This window comes from Amblyomma mixtum, chromosome 10, assembly GCF_055824585.1.
Source record: "Amblyomma mixtum isolate Tamu chromosome 10, ASM5582458v1, whole genome shotgun sequence".
NCBI lineage: Eukaryota > Metazoa > Arthropoda > Arachnida > Ixodida > Ixodidae > Amblyomma > Amblyomma mixtum.
In genome coordinates, this window is record NC_143021.1 from 32,532,299 (window position 1) to 32,552,008 (window position 19,710).

General features: G+C 49.4%; 1 pseudogene; it reads right to left on the reverse strand.

The window, feature by feature from the left end:
- Positions 1 to 12,902: 12,902 nt before the first annotated feature.
- On the reverse strand, positions 12,903 to 14,879 carry LOC149325552 (uncharacterized; annotated as a pseudogene).
- Between the last annotated feature and the right edge of the window lie 4,831 nt (positions 14,880 to 19,710).

The following is a 19,710-nucleotide window of genomic DNA, read 5'->3' on the forward strand; positions in this document are numbered from 1 at the left end:
TATAACATATTTGGTTTTACTGACATTTAGCTGTAACTTATTTGTGTCCGACCAGTAAGAGAGGTTGTCTAAGTTATCATTTACTGTTTTTTCTAAGTGAGGCAGGGACGCATTTGAAAAGAACAGGTTTGTGTCATGTGCATATATGACTATTCGAGATGAAGAAGGTATTAATGGACGATCATTTACGCACAGATTAAATAACAAAGGCCCCAGTATTGATACTTAAGGAATACCATTTAAAACTACTGATCGTGGCGAGGACAGTTTGTTGAAAGACACATATTGATACCGTTTAGTCAAGTAGCTCTTGAAGAGTTTGTGCGCATTCCCCCGTATTCCATACCTCTGCAGTTTACATAAAAGAATGACATGATTAACGGAGTCGAATGCTTTACGAAGATCTAGAAATAAGCCTATCCTGTATAAGCGATTTTCGATCTTCTTGATTATTTCTTGCTTGACGTTGAGTAGTGCGAGTTCACATGATTTGTTGTGGAAACCATACTGAGCATCTCTCATTATGATTTATTTATCTATGAAGCTTATTAATCTTAAATCTATGATAGTTTTGAACACTTTTGAAAACATTGGAAGCACAGATATGGGGCTGAAGTTATTTACTGATCTATCATTCCCACCTTTATGAATAGGACATATTCTAGCTATCTTAAGGCTTTCAGGAAATATTCCCGTCTCAAGCATACAATTAATAATGTCAGTTAAAGCTGATGAAATAATGTCGGATACAAGTTTGATGGGAACAGCCTTTATATCATCAAAGCCAGAGGCAGAATCATTTTCTAGTTTTTCAATTATTTTGCTGGCTTCATGAGAAGAAGTAGGGGACAATATTGTCACGTTGGTAAGCAGCGGCTGAGGGTCCACAGCGGGTCAACAGACGTGCGCTTCCAGATCACTTCCACTTTCACACACGCACACGCTTCCTCTTCTCCTTGAGAGGCGCTTCCATCTGCACGAGCGCTGGCGTCATTAGCCCCCCTCCTGCGAAGGCATCGACCCGATGCCGCCACGGACGCAGGGGTGGTCTCGAGAAGAGTTAGTGCTCCCTTTCGTAGTAGGGCTTCAGGCGAACGACGTGGACCACCTCGGGACGGGGGTGGCGGTGAGATTGTTGGGACTCCTGAGGGACGACTTCATAATTCAGGGCTCCAAGGTGTCGCACAATTCGGTGAGGACCGAAATAGCGGCGCAAGAGCTTTTCACTTAGGCTGCGTCATCGGATTGGGGACCAAACCCAGACGAGGTCACCTGGGAGGTATCCAACAAGCCGTCTCCGTAGGTTGTAGCGTTGCGCGTCCTGGCCCTGTTGATATTGAATGCGAAGCCGTGCGAGTTGGCGGGCAGCTTCGGTGCGTTGTAAGAAGGATGCAACGTCGTCATTTGGGTGGTCTTCGTCATGGGGCAGCATGGCATCGAGTGTTGTCGTCACCTGACGGCCATAAACGAGGCTAAAGGGTGTCATGTTGGTGGTTTCTTGTACGGCTGTATTATACGCGAACGTGACATAGGACAGGACGTCGTCCCAGGTTTTATGTTCCACGTCCACGTACATGGAAAGCATGTCTGTAAGCGTCTTGTTTAGACGTTCCGTCAGTCCGTTAGTTTGGGGATGATAAGAAGTCGTCCTACGGTGACTGGTGTGACTAAAAACTAGAATATGGTGCAAGAGCTCAGAGGAGAAGGCAGCCCCTCTGTCCGTAATCAAAACTTGTGGAGCTCCATGACGTAAGACGATTTGATGCACAAAGAACTGGGCTACTTCGAGGGCGGTGCTATTCGGAAGGGATGCTGTCTCTGCATAACGCGTGAGATAATCAGTGGCTACTATTATCCACCTTTTCCCGGAGCCTGATGTAGGGAAAGGTCCCAGCAAGTCCATGCCGACTTGTTGAAATGCTTGCGAAGGCGGCTCAAAGGGCTTGAGGAATCCGGCTGGCTTCACGGGCGGGACCTTACGGCGCTGGCAATCCCGGCAAGTGCGGACGTAGTGTGCAACGTCATGACCCAGGCGCGGCCAGTAGTACTTCTTTTGAATTCTGGCTTGTGTTCTTGTAATCCCAAGGTGGCCGGGAGCTGGTTCGTCATGGCAGGCGTGAAGAATTTCATTGTGTAGGGACACGGGGACGACCAGCAAGTACGGCCTAGTGTTGGCAGCGAAGCTCTTCTTAAAGATAACACCGTTACGTATGCAGAGAGACGACAAAGAGCGCCTGAAGGCTTTAGGAACTGTGCTGCTGGCTCCTTCAATATAACGAATGACATCGCGAAGATCGGGGTCGGCACGTCGATGCTCGGCGAAATCGTTGGTATGGACAGCACTCAGGAATATTTCTTCGTCATCAGCAGCATCATCCGGAGCTGGTTGCACGGGAGCACGAGATAAACAGTCTGCGTCTGCATGTGTGTGACCGGATTTGTAGATGACGGTGATATCGAATTCTTGAAGTCGGAGGCTCCATCTAGCTAGGCGGCCGGAAGGATCCTTGAGATTGGTCAGCCAGCAGTGTGCGTGATGATCGGTCACTACTTTGAAGGATCGGCCATAAAGGTATGGTCTGAACTTGGAAACTGCCCACACGATGGCGAGGCACTCTTTTTCAGAGGCAGAATAGTTTGCCTCTGTCTTTGAGAGTGCACGGCTGGCATAGGCGATGACACTTTCTTGGTCCCGCTGAACTTGAACAAGGACAGCACCCAAACCAACGTTGCTCGCATCGGTGTGGACCCGTGTGTCAGCAAGCTCATCAAAGTGCGCCAGCACGGGGGGTGACTGCAGGCGGCGTTGAAGCTCTTGAAACGCCTCCTGCTGCGGAGGTTCCCACTTGAACGGTACATGCGCTTTTGTTAGATCAGTAAGGGGTGAAGCAATTTTAGAGAAATTCTCCACGAAGCGGCGGTAGTATGCGAATAGCCCGAGGAAGCGACGAACTTCCTTTTGGTCACGCGGTGGTGGAAAATTGGCAATGGCGGATGTTTTTTCAGGATCCGGAAGAACCCCTTCTTGGTTGACGACATGGCCCAAAAACTTTAGCTCTTCATAAGCAAAATGGCATTTTTCGGCTTTGAGAGTAAGGCCTGATGATGTTATGGCCTGCAAGACCTCCTCGAGGCGACGAAGGTGCTCCTCGAAAGACGGGGCAAAAACGATGACGTCGTCCAGGTAGACCAGACAAGTTTGCCACTTCAAATCCGCAAGGATGGTGTCCATGAGCCTTTGGAAAGTCGCGGATGCCGAGCAAAGACCAAATGGCATCACCTGAAACTCGTACAACCCGTCTGGAGTGATGAATGCCGTCTTTTCGCGGTCTCTTTCGTCTACCTCAATTTGCCAATATCCAGACTTCAAATCCATGGAAGAAAAATATCTGGTGTTGCATAAGCGATCCAAAACGTCGTCAATTCTGGGCAGCGGATACACATCCTTTTTAGTGATGGTGTTTAACCGACGGTAGTCAACGCAGAATCGTAAGGTGCCGTCCTTCTTCTTCACAAGCACTACAGGTGCCACCCACGGGCTCCTAGAAGGGCGAATAACGTCGTTTGTGAGCATTTCTTTCACCTCTGTGGTAATAGCCTCACGTTCTTTGGTAGACACTCGATAAGGTGACTGTCGGACTGGCGGAACATTTTCGTCTGTAATAATGCGATGTTTCGCAAGATGCGTCCGCCCGACGCGTGGCGAGGACGCGAAGGCACCACGGTAGCGACTGAGCAGTTCCCGTACTTTGTCTCGCCGGCCGGGCGGCAAGGTTGGGTTAATATCGTACTTAACACCAGCAAGTCCGTCGGGCTCAGTTGTTGAAGCAGATGTTAAACTATGCACACACCTATTTTCACTAAGAGCGTCAAGATACACCACAGTCGTCCCCTTGTTAAGGTGTTGCTGTTCGTTGCTGAAGTTGGTGAGATGAACGTTGACCTTGCTATCTTCAAGGAAGACAACCGCCCTGGCGACGAAAATTCCTCTGTCCAGTAGCAACAGCTGCTTGCTTTCGACGACACCCTCAAGTTCCCGTATGTGCTTTGAACCGACGGCTACCATCACACTGGAGCGTGGAGGCACGGTCGCGTGTTCATCCAGAATGTGCAGCGCCGCTGGGAGAACACTATCCACGGATATGGCCTTCTCGGTCGAGAACTTGACGGACTACGATTGCAGATCAATAACTGCACCGTTTTCGGTCAGAAAGTCCATACCGAGTATGACGTCTCGGGAGCACTCGGCTAACACTACGAACGTCGCCAAGAATGTTTGGCCTTCCACGGTTACCCTCGACGTGCACGTTCCCGTAGGTGTAATTAAATGTCCTCCTGCAGTACGCATCTGTGGGCCATCCCAAGCGGTTGTGACCTTTCTTAATGCCGCGGCGAATTGTCCACTAAGTACTGAATAATCGGCACCTGTATCCACCAGCGCGGTTACTTCGGCGCCGTCAACCAAAATATCCAAGTCGGCAGTTGGTGGTGTCTTACTTTGGGGATGTCGAGGCGTTCGGTTTCGGCTGCGGTGCGTCGAAGTCGGCATCGAGGAAGGGCGTCGTGGCCATGGAGGGGTGCGTCAGGACATCGGCTAGTTTTGAGGTACGTGGGCTCAAGAATCGTCGGTACGGCTACGGAAGAACTCTAGTTTGGGCTAGTTGGTTCATGATTCAACAGGAAAATGGCGCAAAAGACGTGGACAAAAGAGACAAACACAACAGGACCAGCGCCAGGCGCTGGTCCTGTTGTGTTTGTCTCTTTTGTCCACGTCTTTTGCGCCATTTTCCTGTTGAACGGCTATGGAATTCGGCGTTGGTTGAGAACTGTCGTGCGGCGATGGAGGATCTTGTATACTTTGTCGTTGAGCAGCCGCACCTCCAGAGGCTGCTGCATCTAGTTTCCCCTGCGGGGACTCTGAGACTGGCCTCGCCCTGGGGAACTGTAGCGACGCGGCGATGGAGATCGAGAGAAACGGCGCTGTACGGAGTCCGCTTGCGAGATGTAGTCCGCGATCTCCTGCGGTCGTTCTCCATACATCGGACGATGACAACCGACGGGGAATCCTCGAAGGCCCAGCTCCCTGTAGGGGCAGCGACGATAAACATGTCCAGCCTCACCGCAGTGGTAGCATAGCGGCTGATTGTCTGGCGCTCTCCAGACATCCGTTCTGCGGCGTCCTAGCCGCTGTGTAGAATTCGGCTGGGGAGGTGGAGCTCGCGCAGCGGCGGTGGCAGGTGTGTCGTAACGTCGGTTCGGCTGCGATGGAATAAAACGGCGTGTGACGGCGGTGTAGCTGAGATTTGGGGGCTCAGGCTGCACAGGGCCGGCAACAGGTAGTGCTGTACAAGTGCCTAGAGCTTGCTGCACCTCCTCAAGGACAACGTCAGCAAGAGTGCTAGGCGGAGGTTTTTCCTTGTCCGGAAAGAGCTTTGCCAGTTCCTCCCTCACAATACATCGTATCATCTCACGTAAGGAGTCTGCCGACTTCACCGTGGCGTCCTCGACAGTGGCCGTGAGCATCGACGCTGTCGTACGATCGTACTGCCGGGCCCTCATGTCCAAAGACTTTTCGATGGTGCTCGCCTTCTTTACAAAGTCAGCTACCGTGACTGGAGGACTTCGAACCAGGCCGGCGAACAGCTGCTCCTTAACACCTTTCATAAGGAAGCTCACCTTCCTCTCCTCCCACATGTTTGGGTCGGCACGCCGGAACAGCCTCTTCATTTCCTCGGCATACACCGTCACACTCTCGCTGGGGAGTTGATGTCTGGCTTTTAAAAGCAGGTCGGCCTTCTCCCTGCGCGACGTGCTGTCCTTGAAGGTTTGGAGGAACTCTGTCTTGAACGTATCCCACGTTCCAAGGCCAGATTCATTGTTCAGAAACCAGGTCCTCGCGTAGTCTTCAAGGGCGAAATAAACATGCTGCATCTTACAGTCAGTGCCCCAGCCATTGTAGATGGCCACCCGGTCATACTGGTCCAGCCAGTCTTCGGCGTCCTCGTGTGGTTGACCGCGAAAATGGGGTGGCTCTCGCTGGTGGTGGAGCAGGACCGGCGACACTGCAGCTGGAGGATTCATCGTTGTAGGACCTGCCCTCCGTGAACAATGGAAAACAGGGAGCAGTCCAAATTCGGGAGGTAAGCCCTGTAATCGGCGACTGCCCTGGCGGACTGGCGTGTCTACCTTCGGTATTTGTGCGGGGCTCGAATTGCGGCTTGAAGGGGGCGTACGGTGCATTAACGACGTACCCAGCACCTGCATCAGATGTCACGTTGGTAAGCAGCGGCTGAGGGTACACAGCGGGTCAACAGACGTGCGATTCCAGATCACTCCCACTTTCACACACGCACACACTTCCTCTTCTTCTTGAGAGGCGCTTCCATCTGCACGAGCGCTGGCGTCAATATAAGCGAGTTTACCACAGTTTCACTTGGCGGGACAGTAGAAAGAGCATGTTGATAATGACTCCAAACGTAATTTCTGCGACTGATAAAATGTTCATTCAGCGCTATCAATGAATCTTTAACATTCAGACTATGGTAATCTTGTGTAACATTCAAAGTGTGTTCCTGACCAATTTTACCAGTTAAGTTTCTCACTTCATGCCAAATATTTCTGGGATCATTAAAAATGCGCGTCAATAGTTCCTCGTAGTATTTAGATTTCGTCGTTTTCATTTCCGTATTGACCCTATTGCGAAATTTCTTGTACCCATCAAGTTCACTGGCACCGCCACTCTTTATAAATGAATGGGACATTTTATTCCTCTCTTGTATTTTGCTGTGCAGTGTGACATTTATCCATGGTTTTCTTACTTTTTTGTGCTGGCTAGCGTTTGTTTGCACAGGGAAAGCTCTTTCGTAGCACGTAATAAAATAACTAAAAAATTATTGTAAGCATCATTTGGGTTTAACTCATTTATTACCAATACCCAATTGACATTTTCAATAAGAAAGAAAAAATGTTCCAATCAACTTGAATTTATGCGGCGGTAATAATAAACACCTCTTGTACTTATGCTATTATGTTGCGGTATGAAGAAAAAAATTGATAAATGTTCACTAATGTCTACAAACATAACGCCAGTTGACCAGTTTGTGGATGCACATTTGTGATACTCAAGTCTATCAGAGTGGAACTATGCTGGGTGTTACTTGTGGGTATAGTGATAGTGTTCGAACATGCGTAGGAGTTTATTAAGAGGTTAAGCTGCCTTCAACACATGTAGTCGATCAACATATCTGTATTCATGTCACCTAGAATTGCGAACGCTCTGCCGGAGTTATTTAGATACGTCAACAGGTCCCAAAGAAAAGAAAAGAGCTGGATTTTGCTCCCGCATGGTGGTCTGTACAATACTGTGGCTAAGGCATCGTTTAAGCGAAGTAAGAGGCATTCCACATTCTCATTTATCAGGAAAAATTCAGGGATGACTTCGTGTTTTATAACCTTTCTTACATAAGCTGCCACGCCACCACCATTGTTATGGCTGTGTTTCTTAGGTGGCGTACATAATCTTTAACCTGCATGAGACTATCGCGTTCGGTTAGCCATGTCTCCGAAAAGGACAATATGTGAAAGCGAGATCTAGTGTGTACAATTAAATCATGTATGCTGTCTTGTTTGTTTCTCATGCTACGAGTGTTTATATGTATCATAAAAAGGAATCTATTAAAGTCTGAGTAAGTCTGATTAAACGTTCTGTAATCATAATAGCAACACTGAAAGTTGTTTATACAGTCATTTTCCTTAGTCATCTATATCGCTCATGTTCAAGTCATCTAACCTGTCCTCTGATCTAGGTCTGCAGTACAGACAATGTGGACGATAGTCGACGTGTGATCTTGTCGAGCTAGCACTTTTCCTCCGGCTGTCCACAAATACTTCCATCCTATGTCCTTTTTCTTTTTCTTAGCAGCCCCTAAAAGTTGTTTTGCCTTCCTTGTCAGATGTTCGTTGACATAGATATCTCCTCTTTCTTCAAACCCACGTGTTTTTGCGTAAATTTTTGTTTTCCTTGCTTTGGCGAGAAAGGCATTTCACTTGGTGCATTGCACAAAGCGGACTATGAGGTTTGTCTTGTTATGTCTGGAAGTAGGAACTCTGTGGCAGACATTAAAATCTTTTTCATCGATTTCTTCTTTCAGAGGTTCACCAATTTTCTTTAGTGTTTTCACTGGTTCCGCATCAAAAGGAATACCTGTCATTTCCAAATTATTGGACCGGTGATAGCGCTCAAGTTCCTCAATTTTTTCTGTCAGTTGACCATTTCCAGCTTTAACAGCCCTGTTCTCTTTTAACACTTGCTGCATTTCTTCTCTGAGGTTCTTAATGTCTACAATGACCTGTTTCAATGTCTTTATTTCATTTAATGCTGCTTTTACCTCTTCAAATTCCTCAGACATCTCAGTTCGAAGATCTTCAATAGCCTGTTTAGCCATGGCTGATACACTTCACGCGACATGCACAGCGTTTACAAGCATGAAATTTCACTTTCTTTCGGCAGCAGTGCACATAGAGATGAAAAAAAAAACAGTAATAGGATATTGATTTCCCTCACCTGCAAAAGCAGATACGTTTAGTTGCGTTCTCGAGATGCACTGCTGCCGAAATGCGGGTAGCGCTCGCAGTCCAGCCGTTTATGTAGCCCGCAGAATCTCTGGAAACGCCCCCACGTGGTCGCGTTGGTATCAGCTGTATCGGTAGTTCAACGAATTGCAGCAAGCGAAATGACGAAGTCGCCTTGCGGCTGCTGCCTCGCTCCTTTCCTTCAGCTGGTTTATTTCGTCGCCGTGGCGTAGCCCAGGGTTCCGGAGATGGCTGCAAAAGCAGATACGTTTAGTTGCGTTCTCGAGGTGCACTGCTGCCGAAATGAGAGTGATGCAAATTAAATATCGCCTACGTGGAACTATTTTCTAGAATTTAAAGAAAGCCCTAGGAATATCGAAAAAATAGCCGCGTGGCTCGGCTGATCGGCGTCCATATTCCAGTGCTCCTGACCTTGTTTAGAGCGGAACAACCATGCGCGCTGACCATGCCTAAGGGAGCGGCCGCCGCAGGATCGACGGGCTGCAGAGTGATAAATGTCGAAACTTCACAGACAGATGGAAAAGACACCATCACCACTAGCCCTCAATGACGAGCAGCTGTTCGCTCGGGTTCAGTCGCTCGAGGTGATATGAAAGGAATCTCGTCCTGAAGACCATATCGTATCTCTGACGTCTGTGCGAAGGCAGGCGCACCCGTATGTCTATTAAATACATACACAGAAAAGGAAGACTACCTTGCTATACGCTACTTCACTGCTTTCCCTACCTTTTTCGTTTATTAGGGGTGACGGCTCAGTGGAAGTTCCACCTCAACTCGATGTCGCTGCCCTGTACACCACTTATCGCAGATCACGGCGCTCGCTTTCCGTGTCCTGGAATAATGAGCTGCGGACTTACACTGCTGTATGAGAGCGGCGACGGGCACTTCCTTCTAGACCGTGAGCACACACGCGTTGTTTATTCATAACTCATTCAGCAGTGCTATCACTTCTTTCTTTTTCATATTTTGTGGTGTTTAAAGAAATGCTGGGTAATAGAACTACGTGAGAGATGTTATGCTACGAAAAAATGGAATCCTCCTCTACAACCTAAACAAACGCGCGTGACCCAAATGTGAATTTGTTTTTGCATGATATTCTCAGCTACTTAATTACGACAATGCTAAAACATGATCTGAGGAACACGACGAGAAACAGTATTTCGGTCTTACCCAGCTTGAGTACACTGTAAAAAAATTTGCACCCTTCAGGGTACATTTCCTTGTCTATAACTTACACCCTTCCACCCTCCCAAAAGAGTGCAAGTATGCTAGTCGCACCCAAAGCAAGGGTGGGATGGTTAGAGTTGCCCCCTTTCTTCCGACTACCTAAAAGGGCGCAAAGTGTTCTTGTCGCACCCATAGTAAGGGTGGGATCGTTAGAGTTGCATCCTTTTTCCGAATGCTCTACAGTTTCATAGGCTTTGATTGCTTTAAAAGGCGCTGATCATTTTTTTTTGGTGCACTCTTGAATGGAAGCTAAACATTTCCTAAGAAAAGCTGCCGACCACCTGCCTAACTTTGCACTAACGTTACGGCATCTCCAACTATAATTATAGTGCCCAGATGTGTCTCTTACGGTGTTTCGGAGCCTCTTTGCTGTGGAGTCGCATTTGTGACGTCTGCATGATTTCCACGGCGTTATTTTGCTGAATATTGTTACGGGGAAATACTATTTACATTTATTTACCAGCGGTAGGTGAATAGTTCCTAGCGGCGAGCAGCAGGAAGCACCAACGCGAACAGGAAGCACCATCAACCTCTTCTTCTTCGTGCGGCCCTTTTACTCGGGAGGCCACTTTGACTTCCACTTCCTCCTCGTCGTAGCATGACCCCCGGCGGCATGAGCGCCGTCCCGGCATTAGGCCGGTGATAGAAAAGCGGTGTGGTAGGGCTTGAGGCGCATAACGTGAACAATGTCGGTGGGTGGTGTACATGAAGAGGATGCAGGTGTATGAGGAGCAACTTCATACGTGACATCGGTGACCTGACGCACAACACGATAAGGACCATGGTAGGGAGACAAAAGTCTCAGAGAGACCGACGTGACGAGAAGGGGACCACAGAAGAACGAGCGACCCCGGTTCGTAGGTGACATGGCGATGGCGATTATCGTACAATGACTTCCGCGCTTGTTGGGACGCTTGGAGCCGAGTTCGGGTGATTTGGTGAGCGTCTTCAGCTTGAGCAATGGCGTCCCGGGCGTAGGCAGTGATGGGACGGTCAGCGGATGGCACGAGTGTGTACAATGGCAGGACGGCGTGTCTGCCGTATAAGAGATAGAACGGAGAGTAACCAGTTGTGTCATGCCTGGAGGTGTTGTAAGCGAACGTCACATAGGGCAAGGCGAGATCCCAGTCTTTGTGGTCGGGGGAGACGTACATAGACAACATGTCTGTTAATGTTCGGTTCAAACGCTCGGTTAGCCTGTTTGTCTGTGGGTGGTATGCTGTGGCAATCTTATGCTTGGTAGAATACGAACGCAGGATGTCGTCAACAACTCTGGACAGGAAATAACGTCCGCGGTCTGTGAGTAATTGACGAGGGGCACCATGTTGTAGAATAAGACTGTGCAAAAGAAAGTCAGCGACATCGGTCGCGCAGCTAGTAGGCAATGCACGGGTGATCGCATACCTAGTGGCATAGTCTGTGGCTACTGCGATCCACCTATTTCCGGAGTCCGAGGTCGGGCATGGTCCAAGGAGGTCGAGTCGTACACGGTGGAACGGCTCCACAGGCACGTCTGTAGGATGCAGAAGACCAGGAGGTGGTGCCGGAGGCTTCTTTCTGCGCTGACGGAGGTCGCAATTGGTGACGTAATGCCGGACTGTACGGTATAATCCAGGCCAAAAGAAACGGCGCCGTACCGGTCGTAAGTACGTGCCACACCAAGGTGGCTAGCTGCACGCAGGTCATGGAGTTCTGCAATTATAGAAGACCGCAGCTGCTGGGGAATGACTAGAAGGAAGGAGGCCCCGTCAGGACGGAAGTTCCGGCGATAGAGAATGTTATTTTTAGTAACGAAGAGCTGCAGGGAGCGCTGCCCTCGATGATGGTTGGCAAATATGGGTCTGTGCGCTGCTCCTCGGCGTTGTTGTGTAGATCAAATGCCAAACAGGGAGGGGATATCGTCAGTGGCACTGAGAGCAGGTGGCTCGACAGGGTACCGAGACAAGCAATCAGCGTCTTGATGAAGACGTCCAGACTTGTACACAACAGTGTACGAATATTCCAGAACGCGTAGCGCCCAGCGGCCAAGACACCCAGAAGGGTCTTTCAGCGAAGACAGCCATCATAGGGCGTGGTGGTCCGTCACAACAGAAAAAACACGCCCGAACAAGTATGGCCGGAATTTAGCGATACAGCCCAAACCAGGGCGAGGCATTCACGTTCCGTAATGGAGTAATTTCGCTCGGCAGGTGAAAGCAGGCGGCTAGCATACGCAACCACGAGGTGTGGGCCCCGGGAGCGTTGAGCCACCACGGCTCCGATCTCGTAGCCACAGGTGTACGTGCGGAGTTCAGGAGGGCCCGCGGGAACAAAATGTGCCAGAATCGGGGATGATATTAGCAGGCGGAGAAGCGTGGAAAACGCATTTTGTTGATCAGAGCCCCAGGTAAAGTCTGTGACCGTCTTCAGGAGGTCCGTGAGTGGACGAGCGATGGGGGCAAAATCTTGAATAAAACGGCGAAAGTAGGAGCACAGCCCAAGAGAACTGCGCACGTCTTTCTGAGAATCTGGACGAGGGAACTGTTGCACCGCTGCAGCTTTAGCTGGATCAGGGCGTACACCGGAGGCGTCGACGAGATTTCCCAGAATGGTGAGTTGCCGGCGGTCAAATTGGAATTTGGACGAGTTGAGCTGGAGCCCAGCCGCACGAAAGACAGTCAGGATACTCCTGAGACGTTCAAGGTGCGACGCAGTCGTGTGGTGCGCCTTGCTTGCGGCTGCTCTGTTCGTGACGCACCATAGGTTATCGGGGAGCAGCCACTGCTGTTCCGTGGCTGCTGACTGACTTCTGATGCGTGCCACCGAGGCACGCTAACCGAGGCGTTGTGTTCTCTTCCTCTTCCTCTTCATTTCCACTTCCTCTTCGTCGTAGCAATATATTGAAAAAGAGAGCGAAAAGGGCTTGCTAAAGCAGACCAACTTTGAGCAAACCCGCTAGCACAGTTACACGATGCTATAATGTGCCACATTTTTTTAAGGTTAAAGCCTTTAATGCCTCATAGTGGTCGAGAGAGAGAGAGAAAAACTTTATTGTACAAAGAATTCGGGGCACGCCCCAGGGTCCCCGCACGACTCCACTGAACTCAAGTGTTTATGTTTCTAAGGTCCATAACATTGGCAGCCCGGCCGGTGGCGATGGTCTGCACGGCCGGGTCCTCCGAGCGCAACAGGGGCTCCCAGTCCTCCCAGGTCTTGAGGTTCTCTAGGTCCCGCGGGGGAGGGTCAGCCAGGCAGAGGGAAAGGATGTGGAGGGAAGAGGCGAAGGGTTCTGGGCAGAGGGCGCATGCCGGATTGGGGAAGGAGGGATGATAGTGGGCTAGGGTAAGGGGTGAGGGGAGAGAGTGTGTCTGTAGTCTGCGCCAGAGTGTTGCTTGTTTGTTATCTAGGGAGGGATGCAGCGGGGGTTAGAGCTAGCGTGAAGCTCTGTAGGCCTGCGTCAGCTCACTGGATGAGTTCATGCGCTCCTTCGTGAATCCCCGATCCGAGGCCACCTGAGCCCGGTTTAAAGAACCTCGGGCTAAAAGATTGGCGGCCTTGTTTCCGGGATTCCCGGAGTGCGCAGGCACCCATATCAGCTCCATTTGGCGGGGTAAAGGTGCATCGGGCGAGTCCAGTGTGCCAAAAGCAGGGACATGGAGTCGGCCTCGAGCAAAATTTAGAATCGCCGTTTTAGAGTCACTTAAAATGTAGCGGGCTTCCGTGCGGGTGATAACAAGAGCAATGCCGAATTCCTCTGCAGTCTCTGGGGAGGTGTCTGGAGGGAGAGGTAGTGTGAGCAGGGTGGATAAAGAGGAGGCCACCACAGCTGCTGTCGCTTCATTAACCGTGCAGGCAGCGTCCACCCATACGGCGTCCTGCTCGGGGCCGTACGCTCGATGGAGTCCCTTCGCACGGGCTCTGCGGCGCTGCTCATGGTGGGACGGGTGCATATTCCTCGGGAGCGGCCTGATAAGGAGCTCCTGGTGAAGGGGTCGTGGGATGGCAAGGAGGGTTGGGTCGTTGGCTGGTATTCTGATTCCGAGGGAGTCCAGGATATACCAACCTGTGGAGGTTTGTGTCAGCCTGATATATTAGGCCTGTCGGTGGGCCTGCAGCAGTTCCCCGATCGTGTTGTGGAAGCCCAGGCCTAGTAATCTGTCTGTGGGTGTGTTGAGGGGAAGATGAAGTGCTACTTTGAATGCCTTGCGAATCAATGCATCCAAAGCGTTTATGTCATGTTTGGACAGTTGTAAGTACGGGGTAGTGTACAGCACACGGCTGAGGACAAAGTCATGAATGAGGCGACATAAGTCGCGCTCCTTCATTCTTCCTTGATGTCCCGAAACCCTGCGGATGAGGCGCGATATCGCGCCTACAACCTGCTTGAGTTTCTTGAGGGTGGTGGTGTTTTTGCCATCGTTCTGTATGCGCAGGCCCAATACACGGAGGCCGCCAACCTCAGGTACCGGGTCACCATTCAGTTCAATGGCAATGGGCGAGCGGGGACAGCGGTGGTTATTAGGACGGATGAGGAGCAGTTCGGACTTCTCTGGGGAGCAAGACAATCCGATGGTCAGTGCGAAATTTTGGGTGAGTGTGGCTGCTTCCTGTAAAGTGTTCTCTATGCCGCCGTCATTGCTGTGGGTGTTCCACAGGGTGATATCGGCATAAAAACTGTGCTTCAGGTGGGGAATAGTTGCCAATTTTCGGGCGTGGGGGATGAGGGTATTGTTAAAGAGAAAGGGGGAAAAGAGGGACCCTTGAGGGGTGCCGATACTCTGAAGCGTGTAGGAGGGGGAAGACAAAGGGCCGAAGTGTATCTCAGCCGTACGGTCAGTGAAGAATGCTTGAATGTAGGCATACGTGCGCAACCAACATTCAATGGGGATAGAGCAGTCATGATCGCCTGATGTTGAATGCGATCAAAAGCTTTGGAAAGATCCAAAGCTAAGACTGCCTTGGTGTGAACCTGGAATAAGGGGTCAAAAAAGGTCATGTGTGAGTTGCAGTATGGCGTCCTGTGAGGATGGATGGGGGCGGAATCCCACCATGCTATGCGGGTAAAGATTGTTGTCCGCCATGTGACTTGTGAGTCTCGGTAACACGACATGCTCGAGGAGCTTCCCGAGGCATGAGGTTAGCGAAATCGGGCGAAGGTTTTGAATGGTAAGTGGTTTGTTGGGTTTGGGTATGATTATTACCTTCGCGTGGCGCCACGACTGCGGGAGGCTACCCTTCCTCCAGCACTGGTTGAAATATTTATTTATTTATTTATTGTACCCTCAGGGCCAAAGGCATTACAGAGGGGAGTGGGTTAATTAGGATAAAGAACAATGAATATAATACAGTGAAAACAGGTAGTACAAAATAAATTTTCTCCAGATTAAAGCAAACAACATTCACAAAGCGTAAAAAACATAAAATCAATGTACATAACACAGTGGAAACAGATATAACACATGATCAACCTCTTTCAGAATAAACAATGTTAGCTATTGTGTCGTGAAAGGTTTTGTTATCTGCAATGGCTGCAATATCGGGGGGAAGGCGGTTCCATTCCACAGATGTGCGAAGAAGATATGACTGAAAAGAAGATTTGGTGTGGCATGTTGGGATGCCAACCTTGTGGCGGTGATCGATGCGACGTGAAATGTATTCTGGGGGTGATATGAAATAGTCGTGAAGCGTAACGTGATGATATAGCTTGTGAAATAGTGTTAGGCGACCAATTTTACGGCGAGATTGTAACGGTGGGAGTTACACGTTAGATTTCATGGCTGTGATGCTTGCCGTACGGTTGTAATTTGAAAGAATGAAGCGAACGGAATTCTTTTGGACTAGTTCCAAGGAATATACAAGGTTATCATATGTAGGGTCCCATATTGATGCTGCGCATTCTAGTTTAGGACGTAGAAGTGTTTTATAGAGTATAAGCTTAAGAGATGAGGGAGCGGCTCAGAAATTGCGACGTAAGTACCCTAACATGCGGTTATCGTTATTAATAACGTTGTCAATATGAATAGACCATGTTAAAATTTGAGTTATATGAATACCTAGGTACTTGTATGTTTTTACCCAATCAAGAGGAGTGCCGTTAAGATAATATGAAGGAAGAGCGTTAGGTGCACGGGAAACACGCAAAGCTTTACATTTAATAATGTTTAATTCCATATTCCATGTAGTGCACTAGTCTGACACCAAATTGAGGTCTGACTGGAGAGCGTGAGTATCTTTAACGTTATTTATATCCCGAAATATTACACAATCGTCAGCAAAAAGGTGAATGTTGGAAGATATGGCAGAAGGAAAGTCATTAATATAGATTAAGAATAGGAGTGGTCCAAGGACCGATCCCTGTGGAACACCAGATAGCACGTTAGCAATCGGTGAATTAGTGTTATTAGCATGCACAAATTGCCAACGGTTAAGAAGGAAAGATTTAATCCAGTCGAAGACGTTAGGATTGAGATTAAGATGGCTCAATATATGTAGCAGCAATTTATGACATACTTTACCAAAGGCTTTGCAAAAATACAAGAAAATGCAGTCAGCACAAGATGAGTTGTCAAGTATGCGGTATAGATTATCAGTAAAGGCAAGTAATTGAGTTTCACACGAGTATGTTTGACGAAAACCATGTTGCGCAGGTGTGAAAAATGAATTCTCATCGAGAAAGGTAACGACATGCTTGAAAATGATATGTTCTAGTAATTTGCAGCATGTGCTAGTGAGCGAAATGGGACGAAAGTTTTGAGGGGAGTGCTTACCACCGGACTGTAAAGTGGAACCACCTTCCCAATTTTCCAGTCGTTAGGAAGGCTTGCTGTGTCGAGTGACTGTTGAAAAAGTTTGGTTAGTATAACTGAACTATAAGCACAAGTATTTTTGAGAAATTTAGCGCTAATCGCATCAGAACCAGGTGAAGAATCATTTTCCAAAGATTCAATTAATTTGGCTATGCCAGGTGGATCGATAGTTACAGGTGACATTGTCGGGAACCTGTGGTGCTGTATGTGAGGCAGATTGACGCTTGAAATGGAGGAAAAGCTTTCAACGAGTGTGTTATTGAGCACGGAAGCACAATGATCACTGGGGATAAGGTTACCGGAGGCATCTTGTAGTCTAATTAATGGGTCGTTCTCAGGGTGTATAACGCGCCAGAATTTCTTAGCACTCGTTTTCAAAATAGTTGGTAATGTGGCAGACAAAAAGGTATTCTTTGTTCGTTTAATCGCGTTGACGTAAGCATCGGAAGCAGACCTGTACTTCACCCATCGCGCGTTAGATGGTGAAAGCTTCGCGTGGCGGTATAAACGTTTCTTTTTGTTAGATAATCGTTTGATGTGAGAGCTGTGCCAAGGTGCTTGTGGATTAGAGGTGACGATGCGCTTAGGGATATACTTATCAGTTAGTTCGTGAACCTTCGTTTTGAATGATATCCAGTTTTCTTCGACAGAGTTGTAGTCAGAGTTAGCAATAAAGTAATCAACAGATCTGCCCAGTTCATTGTTAATAGCGGCAAAGTTGGCGCGTTTGTAATCTAGAATGATTTTTTTTTATTTTGCTCGGTTTTCGACGTGGTATATTAATGCAAAAATGGAGCAGAACGTCATCACTGATGCCTGGACGATATGTTATATAAGATATGTTAATCTGGGTGTTCGATCGGTCGTCCATTTTGCGGAGCATGGAGTTTGTGATTTGGTCTGCACCAGGTGCGGAGTTGGCGCGGAGAATCAGGAGGGCCCCTCTGACTTCCGTCTCCGTAAAGTCGGTGTCGAGTGTGGGATTTGCTTGCGCTGTGTAGTGGGGTAGAGGTGTAGGGGCGCCTGGAGAAGTGTACATGGCTTGAAGTGTGTCTAGGAGGGTGTCGGGATCGTCAAGGTGATCGTGTGTGAAACGTGTCACGTGGTGTTTTGTTGCTGATTTGGTGTTTGTGGGGTCAATGAGGTATCGAAGGAGTTGTCATGCGCGTTTGCTGGACAGGTTTCCTGCGAAGCCATCACATATCTGTCCCCAGTTGGACCTGCAAAGCTCCTCAGAGTGTTGTTGGATTTGTGTCTGCAGCGCGGCCAGCCGCTTTTTAAGTGTTGTGTTAAGTTTGTTGCCTTTCCAGCGTTCCAGGAGGCTGTGATAAGCCTCCCAGAGGGCTAGGCTTGTGTCGAGTGTAGGGGTTTCGGTTGTAGTTTCAATGTGTCGCGTGTTGTGGTGAACGTCATGCGTAAGTGATTGCACCCATGCGTCGATATCCGCGAAGGGAGTGTCAGGGAGGGCGGTGCGTACAGCGCGAAAGGCTTCCCAGTTAATGAGTTTGTGTGTTGTATTTGCGCTACAGGGTGGTTTGTATGGGACAGTGATATATATAATGTAATGATCACTGCCCAGTGTATGTTGTGCTCTGTTCCAGGTAACACCGCGGATGTAGGGGCTCAGCGTCAGGTCCGGACTAGTGTCCATGCTGACACTGTTGCCAATACGCGTAGGCGTCTGAAACGTGTTGTGCACAGTGAGTTGGAGGTTCTGCAGGAGCAGCCAAAGCGTGCGACCTCGATGTGCCGTGGTTGTGTATCCCCAGTCAGTATGCTGACTGTTGAAGTCCCCACCGATGAGTAGGGGATGTTTCCCTGCTAGATGGTGTAGGTCTCGCAGAAGTGATTCTATCGAGGCCATCGGCTGGGACGGGGGGTGGTATATGTTTGCTATAAATATAGAAGGAAGTGCATGTGTGTGATGTATAAGTTCAGTGATCACGCAGGGCGTCTCAGACGTGATGTGATGAGTTTTATACTTGAGGCTGCGGTGGATGAGTGTGGACGCCCTGGGTGTGTTAGTGGTATCTGAATGTGTGGATGTGTAGCTGGGGAGGGTTGCCCGGTGTGCAGTCTCCTGGAGCAGAAGTACGTGGGGCGTGGGTGTGATCGTAGGAAGGAGTTGTTGCAGAGGAGCTCGCTTGCCCGGGAGCCGCGGAAGTTCCAAGTTAAAATGGGGAGATTAGTGCTCCCCCCGCCCCGCCATATTGCATAGTAGGGGGATTGAGGTTGGTAGTGTTGAGACGCGGGCTCTCAGTTGCCGTCGGGACGCGGGTCCGCTGTCGCCGACCAGCCGGAGCAATGAAGAGACGGGGGGTTAAGGAGCAGCGTGGAAAAAAAGGCATATGTATTTACATATTTACAAGTAGCGAGAAGCACGATACATGGCACGATGTATCTCAACAGGAAAAAGACACAGACACAGGAGACGGGAGCCCTTAAATAGAGTCTGCACAGACTCCCGCCCCTTTTCGTCCAATCAGGAGCGTCCTGTTGGCTGATTGGCCGGCAAGGCTTGAACGCCAACCCGGGTAGCGTTCCCGTAGCTGTCCGGCCCGAACGCACAACGCGCTCCACGATGACGACGCGCAGGCTCGGGGAGACGCCGGCTTGGACGCCGTCCTTGGGGAGCGTCTCTGTAGCTCACCGGCCGAACGCGCAACACTGGGAGCGTTCCGGTGTTAGAAATTCACGTTCACAACAGCTCGCCCCCGCCCGGAAAATGGTGCACGAAGGGAAGAGGTCCGCAGCCACTTCTCGAAGTGCCGAGGTCGGGGCTTAGTCTTTGTCCGCCGGCCATCATCGGCTCGCCAACCGGTCTCTTCAGGTCTGGAAGGGAGGTGGTCTGGACCGGACACAACAACAGCCAGCAAATGCCCTTCCATCTCCCCAGAGATCTTCCAGGCTTCTATACTATCAATACTTTCGCTGACAGGCGACAGGTTCAATCGCGAGTGCACCGTCGCATCACAGACTACTTCGTGAGTAGAAAAAAAGAAGACTACAAAACAGCAAAAAAAAAGAAACAGCCCGTCCAAATCCCTTCTATTCCTTTCCCTTTTCAGAAGCATCGGCTTAAGCCATCTGCGTTGGCGTTTGCCTT